At 41.7% G+C, this 16327-nt stretch overlaps 1 protein-coding gene across 2 annotated transcripts in view; it reads left to right on the top strand.

The window, feature by feature from the left end:
* The window catches only part of LOC112248222 (netrin-G2-like), a 65974-nt gene that overhangs the window by 28179 nt on the left and 21468 nt on the right, over positions 1 to 16327 (top strand). The window lies entirely within an intron of this gene.

Raw genomic sequence — 16327 nt, 5'->3', positions numbered from 1 at the left:
TGTGTGTGTGTGTGTGTGTGTGTGTGTGTGTGTGTGTGTGTGTGTGTGTGTGTGTGTGTGTGTGTGTGTGTGTGTGTCAAACACACATGCATATATGGGTCTGGTAGAGGACGTGTATCCATCTGATGAATGGGCATGTGCCTGAACTCAATTTTATACACTAATTGTAGTCTCACCCATTAATTTCTAATGACCGGTCATTTTTGATCGAGAACACCACAGGTGTACAAAAGTTAAATAAAACACCCCAAATTTTATGTGTTTTCTGTGTTCAGATGCCCTGTGTGGACAAAGTCATGGAACCTTATGACAATCAGATCAAATGAACTACATTTTTCAGAGAGAACTTGTAAATCGGTCCAATTCGACCAGAACACACCAGGAGGGTTAAAGCCAATTCTACATATCCTCTTCAAGGCCCATGGAGACAACCTGTATTGCTGAAAATCAATATGAGTAGCAGTACAATGTTCCTCCTAAACAACCAATACTGATATACAGAATGAAGTCATGCAATTACTTTTATCCTCTCAGATTCATCGACCATCACAATAGTCAAGTGTAGCCCACTCTATAAATGCATCATGGTGGTTATGAGCCTAGTTGTGCCGGCTGAGTAGTAGGTTATCTTTAACTCTGCATTGTTGAAAAAGGACCTGTAAGTAAGCATTTAACTGTTGTTTACGAAGCATGTGACAAATGCAATTTGATTTTATTTGAAAAAGTGATTGTACATTTATACATTTGAGTGTTTCTGTCCTTCTCTATTGTACTCGTCTTTCTATGCATGGACAGCCCCACTAGGGAAAGAAGTGAGTGTTAACAGCTGTAATAATGATGGTTGTGGCCCCCTCTGTGCAGGAGGGTGAATCGGAAGGCACCATTTGTCCCTGTGTCCTCGCTATCCATTCTTATTTGGGATTAAGCAAGTCATCATGAGGCAGTGGGAGTGGACGCCCGGCAATTCTCCAGAGAGACGTTGAGGAATTAAATAAAGCTCCCATTAACGGCAGCTCCCAGCTGTGAGCGAGCGGGGCACCTGACTCTACGCCAGCCTTTGATCTGTCTATCCATATTTGTTTAGCACTTGCTGTTATTTACTCACCTAAATGCGGAATTTCTAATTTCCGGCAAATGCAAACCTTTTTTTGCGTGTTTCTTATTGAAAGGTGGAGCTGGCGTCTCTGGCTCACCAACGGTAATAAACATTCAGCTGTTTACAGGCTGTGATTGTCTTTATATTAGGCGGATTAAAAACACTGTTTCTAAGTCTGTGTTTGAAATTGCAACTAACATCACATGACTTCAACCCATGCATGGTAGCAGTAGTGTGGCCTGGCCGGGGCCACCTCTCCCCTCCCATCTCACTCCCTCTTCCCATCCTACCAACCACCTTCCCATCCCGGCCCCTCCTCCCCACCCCCTTTGGAGAATAAAGGAGAAGGATGATTTATGAGGAGCTGACGGATGCTTCGGTTATCGATCCTGCATCCCAGGGCTGCTGCTGTCGTAGTGCATCTGGGATCAAATTACATCAAAAAGGGTCAATCAGAGCGAATGAAACAGGACTTTATTGGGCTGATCAACACTCTGAAAGGCTCTGAAAATCAGCCTATTATCTCTGGTCCCGTGCTGTCGCTGGATTGTGGTTATGAAAGGTTCTGCAGCACTTCATATCTGGCTTAAAGATTACTGCCACTCAGTTGGCATAACTGTTATTGACCATTTCTGCACTTTTTGGAAACAAAAGATGCTCTACAGAGATATTGGACTCCACCCAAACCATCTAGGAGCCTGAACCCTCTCTTCACCTTTTCAAGGCCGCGTTAAGATATTGACACAGTGACAGACCAAACCCGCTCAGGTAATACTTCCCATCCTCTCTAAGCGTTAGCGTCATACTGTTGTCTATACTGCCAGGGGTGTCGTCAGTTGTAATCTTGTACCTATTCGTTTGAACTCCACTCTTAGATCTGCTATTGTTAGCTCAAAATAGGAGCCCACGGTGGCCTGCTCACCCAGTGCTTTTAGTTCAAATGTGAATTCCAACAACTTTAATTCTCCATCGGTTTCCAAATCACATAGAGGCCTTGGGCTGTTGAACAATAGCAACCAAAGCCCATGTAAGTCAGTTTATAACATTCTATCATTGGTTACACTGAGAGTTCCTCATATTGACTGGCTGGGGCCTGGGGCCTCAGGCTGGGGCCTCAGGCCCTTTGGTGCTAACTTTAGAAAAGTCATTGGAAAAGTCATTCAAATGTCTTTTCCTTCCTCTAATACTAATAGGGATAGATATACCAAATGGTGTAGTTCTATGCAATCTTATAGCCATACCAACTATATCAATATCAACCATCAAACAGGGTCTGCAACCGCCTATTGAACGTACAGTGGCTTGATTGAGTTGGAGACTCCATGTGACTTTTTAAAAAATCGTTAAGGACTTGGGTTGATGCATCTGAACATCAGGATTTTACTTCCTAAACTGGATTACATCAAGATTTGGGCTATGCAGACGAATCCAGACACTCTGGTACTGACGGAAACTTGGACCTCTGGGGACATTCTGGATTCTGATATTAATATTGAGGGTTATAATGTGTTTAGAGCTGACAGACAGGGTAGACTGATTATTCTTCAAAAAATATATTTTGCTGTCTCTTTACTGAAATGTTTTGCTACCATATTTAAGCCTTTTGTCTGGAGAAAAATGTATCCATAACTGTTGTAGTGGTCGACCAACCTCCCTCTGCTAATCTTTGTGTACTCGAGGAGTTAACTAGTTGTCTTATTTTACTAAATCAGAAATGATCCTGGGTGACTTAAATTATGAAGAAATGCATTCTTCAGACAATCTAAAATACATTTGTAATGAACTAAACCTAACCCAGATGATGACTAAGCATACACAGCCGAACCCTAAAGATCCTTCAAAGTAAACTCTGAGCTTGTGTTCATGAATACACCAAAGAAATATGTTTCAACTGGTGTCTTCGCCCAAGACATTAGTGACCTTTTCCCAGTTGTTTGTGTTAGAGATTGTCACGATCGATATAAGGAGTGGACCAAGATGCAGCGTGGTATGTTTCCATCCTTTCATTTAGAAGAGAAACTTAAAGCACAAAAAATAATAAAGCGAAAAAATGAAACGTGAAGCTACATGCAGTGCAGAAAGCAACTACACACAAACATAGTCAAGATCCCACAAATCACAATGGGGGAAATGGCTACCTAAATATGATCCCCAATCAGAGACAACGATAAACAGCTGCCTCTGATTAGGAACCATATCAGGCCACCATAGAAATACAATTCCCCTAGATAACCCACCCTAAATCACACCCCGACCCAACCAACATAGAGAATAAACAGCTCTCTATGGTCAGGGCGTGACAGTACCCCCTCCCCAAAGGTCTGGACGCAAAACCTGACTCAATAGGGGAGGGTCCGGGTGGGCATCTACCATCAGAGGCGGCTCCGGTGCGGGGCGCGTCGCCGGATGCTCCGGACCGTGGATCCCCGCCGGGGGCCCCGGACCGTGGATCGTCGCCGGAGGAACCAGACCGTGGATCGTCGCCGGAGGCACCGGACCGTAGATCATGGCCGAGGGCTCCGGACTGGGAATCCCCGCTGGAGGCTCTGGACCGCAGACCATAGCTGGTGGCTCTGGACCGCACACCGTCGCTGGAGGCTCTGGACTGTGAAACGTCGCTGGAAGCTCTGGACTGGGAACTGTCACCGGAAGCTCTGGACTGGGAACTGTCGCCAGAAGCTCTGGACTGGGACCTGTCGCCGGAAGCTTAGTATGTGGGGCCGGCACTGGTGGTACCGGGCTGATGACACGCACCTCAGGGCGAGTGCGGGGAGGAGGCACAGGACGTACTGGACTGTGGAGGAGCACTGGAGGCCTGATGCTTGGGACCGGTACAGGTGGCACCCGGCTGGTGACACGCACCTAAGGGCGAATGCGAGGAGCAGGAACAGGACGGACCTGACTGGGAAAGCGCACTTGAGGGAGAGTGCGAGGAGCTGGCACAGGACATACTGGTTTGTGAAGGTGCATTGGAGACCTGGTGTGTATTGCTGGCATCAATTGTTCCAGAACTTTAACAAACTTCTCAGGACGAGTACGGGGAGCTGACTCAGGTGGCACCAAACTGACAACATGTTCCTTAATTCTGTGCATCCTCCACCAACTCAACAACTCTCCCATTTCTCTCTCCCCCAAATTCTTCTTCTTCTGCCAGACTGGCTCTGGTTCACTCCTCGGCTCCGCCGACTGCTCCATGTGCCTCCCCCAATTCTTTTATTGGGGTTTCTGTGGCCTTCCTCCCTGACTTCGTCACTGTCCCTCCTTCGCTGCTTCCACCTACTTCCATGGCAGGCTCTTGTCTCCTGCCATTATTACTTCCCAAGTCCAGGCTATTCTCTCCCTGATCTCCTTCAAAGACCAGGATGCCATCTCCTCCCGAGCACACTGCTTGGTCCTGTTGTGGTGGGACCCAACCAACATAGAGAATAAACAGCTCTCTATGGTCAGGGCGTGACAGAGATGTGAGAATACAAAAAATGTAAGCCTCGTGTCATCACAAACAGGAACTTTAAAACGTAAGTGAACAAGCTTTTTTTCACATTATCTTTACTTTAGTGACCTTGATTGTATTTCAGCGAACCCTGAACTTGATTTAGTTTTGAGCCTGATTTAGCTTTGTCTTCAATACTATTGTGGATAATCATGCTCCCTTCATAAAAGTAAGGTTTGAAGGTAGATCGAATGCCTGGTACACTCCGGAATTATCAGAAGTCATTCATAAAAGAGATGATGCTTGGGTCAAGGCCAGGAACATAGACTTAGGCACAGACTGGCAATTGTTTAAGCAACTGAGGAATGATTGTGTAAGACAAAGCAGAAAGGCTAAATCTGATTATTATGTTTTATTTATTTATTTAACCTTTATTTAACTAGGCAAGTCAGTTAAGAACAAATTCTTATTTTCAATGACGGCCTACCCCAGCTAAACCCAGACAATGCTGGGCAAATTGTGCGCCGCCCAATCACAGCCGGATATGATACAGCCTGGATTTGAACCAGGGACTGTAGTGACACTCTTGCACTGAGATGCAGTGCCTTAAAATGTTGTGCCACTCGGGAGCATTATGTAACCACTCTTTTGGATTGTAATGGGAACCTGGCTAAATTCTGGAAAACTGTCACATCCCTGACGGGTCTGCTTCCTCTCTGCCACAAAAAAATGTATTCAGACATTGGCCTCATTAAGGGAAAAATTACATCATTGATGCATTTAATTACCATTTTATTTCAGCGGACTGTCTCTTTGAAATAACTTCTAAGCCTATTCACAATGATATTGTTCTGGATACTGATAGGGGAAATTTGGTGAATGTTCAGAGAAATGATAGTCAAAGCTTTTCTTTTAGGCTATTTACAGAAGAAAAAAGTCCTGGATGCTTTACTAGCAATAGACAACAAGAAATCCACAGGGGCTGACCAATTGGATCCTGGTCTGCTTAAGTACCTAGATTTTTTTATTTAACATTGTTATCAGGAAATATTCCAAAAGTACAGAAATCAGTTCTTGTTCTGCCACTCCATAAGGACAGGGATAGTAGTGATCTTAATCATTATCTACCTATTTCAAGGCTTCCTTGTCTAGCTAAGATTCTTGAATCGTTGGTAAATGTACTGTTGTGGAAATTCTTACACAGGGACACTCGAAGTCAATCTTAAATGAATCATTGTTTATTGTCAGCACGCTGGAGATGTTCCAAGAAGCTTGATGAACATCTGTCAGGAGCTCTAATGGGGCAGTCCTGTTAGTTCCCTTATATACTGACAAGTCATATTTGCATGAATTAGCTTATTCATAATTAATTAATCATTCATATTTGCTTCATTCATGTGACTGACCAATACCTCACAAAGCTTCTTCTCTCTAAGCTGAGACTGTGAAACTGAGATGTCTTTCGTTCTCCAAACAAGGTCTGGGCGTACTACCAAATTGCAGATACTGATAAGTGAGGATTCGTTCAATCAGTCACTTGCATGAAAACAGACATTTGTTATTAGAACAGCACATGAATAGAACACAGAAATTAGTTATTAGAAAAGCACAAGTATAACATTTCCATCACAGTTCTTTGCTATTTTTTATTTTAGAAATGTATTTTGAATGTAAACTAATCAGGGTTTATGCCTGAGCATAGCACTCATAGAGCAACCAGTTAATGATCTTGTCCATGCTTTAGACACTAAAATTAAATGTTCTGCTTTATTTGTGGACCTGTCAAAAGCTTTTGATGCTGTTGATCAGGTTATTTTATTGAATAAGTTGTCCTCAATAGGCCTGAGCTCTGACACCTGTTCATGGTTTTATGATTATCTTAGTGATTGAACTCAGGCCATCATGATTGATGAATTTAAATCTGCTTTTTTTAAGTACATAAAGATGTACTGATACTATTATTGTAACGCTCGTCGTTGGAATGAGGTGAGGACCAAAGCGCAGCGTGGTAAGTGTTCATCATTATATTTATTAAACAGAGAACACTAAACAGAATAACAAAAGGAGAGTGAAACGAAACAGTTCTGTAAGTTGACATACACATAACTGAAAACAATCACCCACCCTACACAGGTGGGAAAAGGCTACCTAAGTATGATTCTCAATCAGAGACAACGAACTACACCTGCCTCTGATTGAGAACCATACCATACCAGGCCAAACACAAAACCACAACATAGAAAAACAAACATAGACTACCCACCCAACTCACGCCCTGACCATACTAAAACAAAGACATAGCAAAAGAACTAAGGTCAGAACATGACAGTACCCCCCCAAAGGTGCGGACTCCGGCCGCAAACCTGAACCTATATGGGAGGGTCTGGGTGGGCGTCTGTCCGCGGTGGCGGCTCTGGTGTGGGACGTGGACCCCACTCCACCATAGTCTTTGCATGCTTCTTTCCTTGCCTCAGTGGCGCCTTTAGAGCGGTGACCCTCGCCGCCGACCTCGGACTGGGGACCCTAGCAGCGGGCCCCGAATGGACGGGAGATTCCGGCAGCACCGGACGGGCGGGAGATTCCGGCAGCGCCAGACAGGCGGGAGACTTCAGCAGCTCCGGCGTGAAGGGTGACTACGACAGCGCCGGGCGACTCCGGCAGCTCCTGACTGCCGGACGGCTCTGGCAGCTCCTGACTGGCGGGCGGCTCTGGCAGCTCAGGACAGACGGGAGGCTCTGGCAGCTCAGGACAGACGGGAGGCTCTGGCAGCTCAGGACAGACGGGCGGCTCTGGCAGCTCAGGACAGACGGACGGCTCTGGCAGCTCAGGCAGCTCAGGACAGACGGGCGGCTCTGGCATGTCAGGACAGACGGGCGGCTCTGGCAGCTCAGGACAGACGGGCGGCTCTGGCAGCTCAGGACAGACGGGCGGCTCTGTCAGTGCTGGACAGGAGGGAGACTCTGGCAGCGCTGGACAGGAGGGAGACTCTGGCAGCGCTGGACAGGAGGGAGACTCTGGCAGCGCTGGACAGGAGGGAGATTCTGGCAGCGCTGGACAGACGGGAGCACCTGGAGGAAGGAGACGGAGAGACAGCCTGGTGCGTGGGGCTGCCACCGGAGGCCTTGTGCGTGGAGGAGGCACCGGATAGACCAGACCGTGGAGGCGCACTGGAGGTCTTGAGCACCGATCCTGCACAACCTTACCTGGCTGGATACTCCCCGTAGCCAGGCCAGTGCGGCCAGGTGGAACAGACCGCACTGGGCTGTGCTGGCGAACCGGGGACACCGTGCGTAGGGCTGGTGCCATGCCAAGATCCGTTCTGTGTCAAAACTACTGTCAGATTTTATAGCTATGCAGGAATCCCTTGCTGATTTAAAACTTGTGCTTAATAGGGGCAAAACCAAATACACGTTGTTTTTAAACTCTCGTAAGAATGTTTCAGATTGTCTACATGTTCACTCATTAGATGGTTCTCCAATTGAATGTGTTCCCGCATATAAATACTTATGCATTTCGATTTATATGGATTTGACGTTTTAAAAATTATATAGATGAGCTGGTTAAGAAGCTAAGATTTAAAGTAGACTTTTTCTACAGAAACAGAGCGTGCCCTTCTCTAAGTAGTAGGAATCACATTCTCAGTCAACCTTTTTATTTGTTCTTGATTATGGTGATATTATTTAAGTGCAGCTTCTACTATTCTTAATCCCTTGGATGCCATCTACAGTACCATATGCTCTTTGTTTTGTTACAGGTCACAGTTTTGATACTCATTACTGCATCCTGTATCAAAAGGTTGGCTGGACTTCGCTAAAAGACCCACAGATCTCTGCATTACTTCCTTCGTGTTTACAAGGCCCTACTTCATAAACTTCTGTCTTATATAACTTTGCTATTGAAGTATATACACCTGTGTTGCCTAACCTGTTCATAGGATTGGTTAACTCTTGAGGTTCCTAAGGTCTCCACCGAGCTAGGTAAATCTGCTTTTAGTTTTAATGCACCATATTGCTGGAACAAAATACCAAATACATTTCATCTTGATGTTCTGGTGCCGTTTGGGCAATTTAAAGTATTGATTGGGGACTTATGTGGGGAGGAATGCTGTATTTCCAGGTGGTTTGTAATGTTTTATTTGTGCTTCCCATGACTGGATTTTTTTATTTTAATGTGTATGTAAATATGCATATATACAGTATTTTGTTTATAATGTGTATAGTTATGTTGTATTATACAGGGCCCATTTGAAAAAGAGACCTAGGTCTCAATATGTCTTCCCTGTTAAAAAATATGTAGAATGTACGGTCCTGTTTCTTCTTCCTCTCCAGATGGCCGGATGGGGGTTTGATCCTGGCCCAATAGCAGGGCCTGGCTGGCGCTGGCCCTTAACATGAGCTCATGAGCCCAGGCAGCGGGGGTGTTGCCCTGCAGCAGCCGGATATAGCTGCCCTGTTTCTGGGAAGGAAGGAGAGCATTTTCCTCCGAGAGCACAGGAGTGAGGCTCCTTCACAATCATAAAGGGGGTTTCTAAAGGCACTTTGAAAATCCAACGCACACATCCTCACACCTTGACAAAAGCATAATTTTCCACACACTATTTTTGCGCTTGAAAATTAACGTGGTCTCAGTAATGAATGACTGTGTGTGCGTGCTTGTGTGTGTACATGTGTGACTGTGTACGTGTGTGTGTGACAGCCACTGCGTGAAGGCAGGATACTTCCTGAATGTAGAGTGTAGTGTGAGCAGAGCCACTAATATATAGTATACAGCTTGGTGTGAGGGTCTGTTCTCTATTCCGCAGCCACCCCCATGCTTCAGTGACTTCTCAAAGGAGAAGGGAAAACAATATGTTTTTGTCAAAGACAGAGCGACCTTGTCCATATTGTCCTTTACAGTGTAGCAAATGATTCATCCTGTCCTTGGCTCACTCTCCATGTTTAATCATGGGGCTTTACTGTCCACTTTGCACTTTTGTGAGGTGTCAATAATTTGTAATATTCATGTTGATGGTGATGCATACCAGTCTGCCTACTAGTGTGTGCACATTGCATAGTGTTTCACAGTCCATAACTAAGCACATTTAGAATATGCCAGCAGGCATTTATTCTGCCATCAGACAAGACAGATCTCTTTTGCATCAGATGTTTTTTAGAGCTTGCACTTTCTCCTGGAAGCATTACAATCAGGGATAGGGCTTGGGTAGGGTCTCTGTCATTAAATAAGGCACAGTGGCTTTGTTACAGTAATAAGGGACCATCCAGCGGATGCAAATGTTCATGCAGTATTTGTAAACATACATGGTGGAGGAGGATGGAAAATGTTCCTATGAAAGCCAGAAATAGTTTGGGAAAGACTGTATTTATTCAATGTTTAGAGCTTTCTTGCCAAATAGTTGATGAGCAACTTCCACGAGCATGTTAAGGAGTGAATAAGATTATCTTTGTTCATAGATGTTTGGTGGGAGATCGCTAACTGCCCAAATAGTTCTGTAATTGATTAATAGTGTAGCTAAAGTGGAGGACCTAGTGATAAGCTGGAGCGCCGGGGGTTTTCACAGAAGGCACTGAGACGAAGTGGGCTGCTGATTTATTTGTAATGAAGAGGCACTTGATGGGAGTTCTGTCTCCAGGAGCCCTGGGATGAAAAAGCCCTGCGATTGTCGCCAAGTTTTTAATTATGGCTTACAGGTCTCAAGAGGGTGGGAGAAACTCCAACAGTTTCCAGAGGGGCTTTTGAAAACAGACTTAATTGAAGTCAATCGGTTTAGAATGAAACCAGGCTGTCTGTCAATTATCCTCCTCATTGTGTTCAGTTTGAAATGAGAAAGAGCCACATCTTCACATGATCCACCCTTGTATCTATCTTTACCAGGAGGAAAGTATATCTAACCTTTAATTACAAACCTCTACGGGATCGGTGTCCCTATACCGGGACGGTTGATGCTAACGTGCGCTAATTTGACTAATTTGTTATTTTTATTAGGATCTCCATTAGCTAACACCATAACGCTAGCTAATCTTCCTGGGGTCCAACACCAATTAACAAGACATTACAAAGAACCACAAATCAAGACTTCACAAACATTCAACAAGTAGACAATACAGACAATTAAAATACCTGACAGGAAACACATTTAACATTCAGTTGATGCTTTCTATTTCCTGTCCAGTGATATGGTATATAGCGTTATATGTTATTTTAGTTTTTTCTTGAAGGTGGATTTACTTTTTGCCTGAGAAATGTGGATTGGTAAAGAGGTCCATTCAGCTATGGCTCTATATAAAACTGTAGATTTATAGTGATTTGTCCTTGCCTGTCTGGTTTGGCGGTTATCGTGATGCTCGGATGTACTAACTGTCCAGAAAAAAAACGGTGTTTTCTAAAAAAAATATAACATTCCTAAAACAGAATCTGAAGACTGGACAGTAATTTGTTTTCAATGTGAAGCCATGAGAGATTCTGATGCATTTGGATAATATTCATACAGATAGAGTAATGAAGAGCTAATCTGGCAGCCCTGTTTTGAGCCATTTGGAGTTTTTTTTATATCTTTCTTTGCTGCAGATGACAATATAACTGGACAGTGTGATAGGACAAGGGATTTAATCACCTGATTCAGAGTCATAGATGTTACATACTCTGAACATTTTCTTGTAACAGCAATTCCCTTACCCATCTTAATAATAATAGTGTCTATGTGTTTTGACCATGATTAACCCAGTAGTTTAGTTTTTTCACTTGCTCTACATGCATTCTATTCATCGGCAAATTCAATTGGGGATCATCAGCAAGCATATATCTTGAACCAAATACAATACATTTAGTTTTAGAAATGTTCAAAACCAATTTGTTCATATCAACCCACTCAGAAACCATTCTTAGTTCACTGCTCAGTACATATGTTAGCTCATTACATTGTGATGCTAGAGTCATCAGCATACATTATCACCCATGTATTCATTACTGAATGTAAATCATCAGTAAAGATAGAGTAGAGAAGTGGGCCTAGGAAACTTCTTTGAGGAACACCACAGTGTATATATTTACTGTTTGAAAAGCTACCATTAAAGAACACTTTTTGCCATCTCCAGGATAGATAGCTTTCCATCCAGGATAGAGCTGCAGACTTAAAACCATAACATTTGAGTTGACCTAGTAACAGTTCATGATCAATTACATCAAAAGCAGCACTGATATCTAGCAACAGTACACCAACTAACTTCCTGTCATCCATACTCTTTAACCAATCATCTGTCGTTTATGCGAAGACCGTACTCGTAGAATGCCCTTCTTTGTATGCATGCTGGAAACCCATTATCAGAATGACATTGTAAGTAACAGCAAACTTTCCAGGACATAGACATGTCTTAAATGGGCAGAAAGCTTAAATTCTTGTTAATCTATCTACGCGGTCCAATTTACAGTAGCTATTACAGTGAACAAAATACTATGCTATTGTTTGAGGAGAGTGCACAACAAAAGATAACTTATCACAGCAACTGGTTTGATACATTAACCTCCAAAGGTAAATAATGTACAGTAATTTTCAGTAATACATTCAGCATTCTTGCTCTGATTTGTCAACCTGAGAGTCCAAGAGAAAAAAATGTAGCATAGTTTTGTTTGATAAAATAAATGTTATATTCAAATGTAGGAACTGGGTTCAACAGTTTGAACCCCTGTTTCTGGCTCCATACCTACCCCGCCCGGCCATCTAGATGTGTAAAAATTAGTGTATAAGCTAATGAACCATCATGTATGACATTCCTGCGAGTGTGTAAACTTAAATTTTGTATTAGCCTATCAGTTTTGTATGTTCTGTATTGTTATGTACTTGAATATGTATATCAATTGACCAATTCGGCACATTTGTGCAGACTTGATACAAAATACTGTACAGTATTGCAACTCTTCACTGGATCAATCTGAAACTTTGCACACACACTGCTGCCATCTAGTGTCCAAAATCTAAATTGCCCCTAAAGTGAAACATTATATTATGGCCTTTCTCTTGCATTTCCAAGATAATGGAACAGAAAAAAATACAAAATCGCGTGTTTTTTTTGTTTGTATTATCTTTTACCAGATCAAATGTGTTATTCTCCTTCATTCATTTCTAATTTCCACAAACTTCAAAGTTTATCCTTTCAAATGGTATATATAATATGCATATCCTTGCTTCAGGTCCTGAGCTACAGGCAGTTAAATTTGGGTATGTCATTTTAGGCGAATGTTGAAGACAGTGTGATGACATATTCACTGATTAAAACGCACCCGAAAAGGTCCAAGCACCACCCTCCTTTTGAAGCTTCCAGTCTGTTATTCGAACTCAATCAGCATTACAGAGTGATCTCCAGCCTTGTCCTCGTCAACACTCACACCTGTGTTAACGAGAGAATCACTGACATGATGTCAGCTGGTCCTTTTGTGGCAGGCCTGAAATGCAGTGGAAATGTTTTTTGGGGATACGGTTCATTTGCATGGCAAAGAGGGACTTTGCAATGAATTGCAATTCATCTGATCACTCTTCATAACATTCTGGAGTACATGCAAATTGCCATCATATAAACTGAGGCAGTAGACTGTGAAAATTAATATTTGTCTCATTCTCAAAACTTTTGGCCACGACTGTACATCTTCATGGTATCAAAGTGGCAGTTTTTTGGGTATGCTAAGTACCAAATAACAAATTCTGATTCTACTGTATTTTCACCCAGAATTGATTGAGAAGATCCAGAATAAATGTTTTGTATGCCTATAACAGTATGGGTTGTTGGACAATGTTGACACAATGTCGTTGTGTTTGCTGGACATCTACAGACAAAGAGCAATCCTTTGGAGAGTTCAGGAAGTTCACTGTAATCTCAATCAGGTTTTTCAATGGAAGTCTAGCTAGCTATAGGGCACAGTAAGTGTAGATCAGAGGAGATGAGTAGGCAAAGAGAGGCGAGGAGACGAGATATCTGCGACCCAAGAATAGTAAACCACCCTTTACTGGCTCAAACTGCCAACCAATCAGCCTGTTACCGACAAAAGCAGCACGGCTGGCCCTTAAATGTTCATGGAGAGCTAACATCATTAATAACATGCATGTCAATCATTCCTGCATCACTACTTGTCTTGCGGTTTAAACTACTAGCACACTGCTCAGACACCCATGCATAACCCACAAGACATGCCACCAGGGGTCTCTACACAGTCCCAAAATCCAGACCATGGGGAACGCACAGTACTTACACAGAGCCATGGCTATATGGAACTCTATTCCACATCAAGTAACTCATGTAAGCAGTAAAATCAGAGACCAAAAAAACATATAAAACTACACCTTATGGAACAGTGCATCCTGTGAAGAGGCACACACACAGTCACAGACACATGCACTCTACACATTGTAATATTGTTATATTGCTGTATTATGGATGTTGTCTTGTAGAGATGCTGTGGTAGAGTAGTGTGTAATAATGTGTTGTATTGTAGAGATGCTGTGGTAGAGTAGTGTGTAATAATGTGTTGTATTGTAGATATGTTGTGGTAGAGTAGTGTGTAATAATGTGTTGTATTGTAGATATGTTGTGGTAGAGTAGTGTGTAATAATGTGTTGTAGATATGTTGTGGTAGTGTGTAATAATGTGTTGTATTGTAGATATGCTGTGTTAGAGTAGTGTGTAATAATGTGTTGTATTGTAGATATGTTGTGGTTGAGTAGTGTGTAATAATGTGTTGTATTGTAGATATGTTGTGGTAGAGTAGTGTGTAATAATGTGTTGTATTGTAGATATGTTGTGGTAGAGTAGTGTGTAATAATGTGTTGTAGATATGTTGTGGTAGTGTGTAATAATGTGTTGTATTGTAGATATGCTGTGTTAGAGTAGTGTGTAATAATGTGTTGTATTGTAGATATGTTGTGGTAGAGTAGTGTGTAATAATGTGTTGTATTGTAGATATTTTGTGATAGAGTAGTGTGTTATAATGTGTTGTATTGTAGATATGTTGTGGTAGAGTAGTGTGTTATAATGTGTTGTATTGTAGAGATGTGGTAGATTATTGTGTTATAATGTGTTGTCTTGTAGATATGTTGTGGTAGAGTAGTGTGTAATAATGTGTTGTATTGTAGAGATGTGGTAGATTATTGTGTTATAATGTGTTGTATTGTAGATATGTTGTGGTAGAGTAGTGTGTTATAATGTGTTGTATTGTAGAGATGTGGTAGATTATTGTGTTATAATGTGTTGTCTTGTAGATATGTTGTGATAGAGTAGTGTGTTATAATGTGTTGTATTGTAGATATGTTGTGGTAGAGTAGTGTGTTATAATGTGTTGTATTGTAGAGATGTGGTAGATTATTGTGTTATAATGTGTTGTCTTGTAGATATGTTGTGGTAGAGTAGTGTGTAATAATGTGTTGTATTGTAGATATGTTGTGGTAGAGTAGTGTGTAATAATGTGTTGTAGATATGTTGTGGTAGTGTGTAATAATGTGTTGTATTGTAGATATGCTGTGGTAGAGTAGTGTGTAATAATGTGTTGTATTGTAGATATGTTGTGGTAGAGTAGTGTGTTATAATGTGTTGTATTGTAGAGATGTGGTAGATTATTGTGTTATAATGTGTTGTATTGTAGAGATGTGGTAGATTATTGTGTTATAATGTGTTGTCTTGTAGATATGTTGTGGTAGAGTAGTGTGTAATAATGTGTTGTCTTGTAGAGATGCTGTGGTAGAGTAGTGTGTAATAATGTGTTGTATTGTAGATATGTTGTGGTAGAGTAGTGTGTAATAATGTGTTGTAGATATGTTGTGGTAGTGTGTAATAATGTGTTGTATTGTAGATATGCTGTGGTAGAGTAGTGTGTAATAATGTGTTGTATTGTAGATATGTTGTGGTAGAGTAGTGTGTAATAATGTGTTGTATTGTAGATATGTTGTGGTAGAGTAGTGTGTAATAATGTGTTGTATTGTAGATATGTTGTGGTAGAGTAGTGTGTAATAATGTGTTGTATTGTAGATATGTAGTGGTAGAGTAGTGTGTAATAATGTGTTGTATTGTAGAGATGTGGTAGATTATTGTGTTATAATGTGTTGTATTGTAGATATGTTGTGGTAGAGTCGTGTGTAATAATGTGTTGTATTGTAGATATGTTGTGGTAGAGTAGTGTGTAATAATGTGTTGTATTGTAGATATGTTGTGGTAGAGTAGTGTGTAATAAATAATGTGTTGTATTGTAGATATGTTGTGGTAGAGTAGTGTGTTATAATGTGTTGTATTGTAGATATGTTGTGGTAGAGTAGTGTGTAATAATGTGTTGTATTGTAGAGATGCTGTGGTTGAGTCGTGTGTAATAATGTGTTGTATTGTAGAGATGTGGTAGATTATTGTGTAATAATGTGTTGTATTGTAGAGATGTTGTGGTAGAGTAGTGTGTAATAATGTGTTGTATTGTAGATATGTTGTGGTAGAGTAGTGTGTTATAATGTGTTGTATTGTAGAGATGTGGTAGATTATTGTGTTATAATGTGTTGTATTGTAGAGATGTTGTGGTTGAGTAGTGTGTAATAATGTGTTATGTGATGTACTGTTTTATTTTGTATGTAATTGCCTTAATCTCGTTTGGAACACAGGAAGAGTCGCTGCTGCAGGGCAGCCGCTAATGGTGAACCGTAATAAAATACAAAAATACAAATCCTTGTGGAGGTGTGGAGGTCCGTCCTATGAATATTTCATGCAAATGAAGGGTGGTCGGCTCACCAGAGTGGAACACTTTATATTGGAAGTGACTCCCTCATCTGATTATTATTGTTA

Source organism: Oncorhynchus tshawytscha, linkage group LG04 (assembly GCF_018296145.1).
Source record: "Oncorhynchus tshawytscha isolate Ot180627B linkage group LG04, Otsh_v2.0, whole genome shotgun sequence".
NCBI lineage: Eukaryota > Metazoa > Chordata > Actinopteri > Salmoniformes > Salmonidae > Oncorhynchus > Oncorhynchus tshawytscha.
This window is presented reverse-complemented; position numbering and strand designations above follow the sequence as displayed.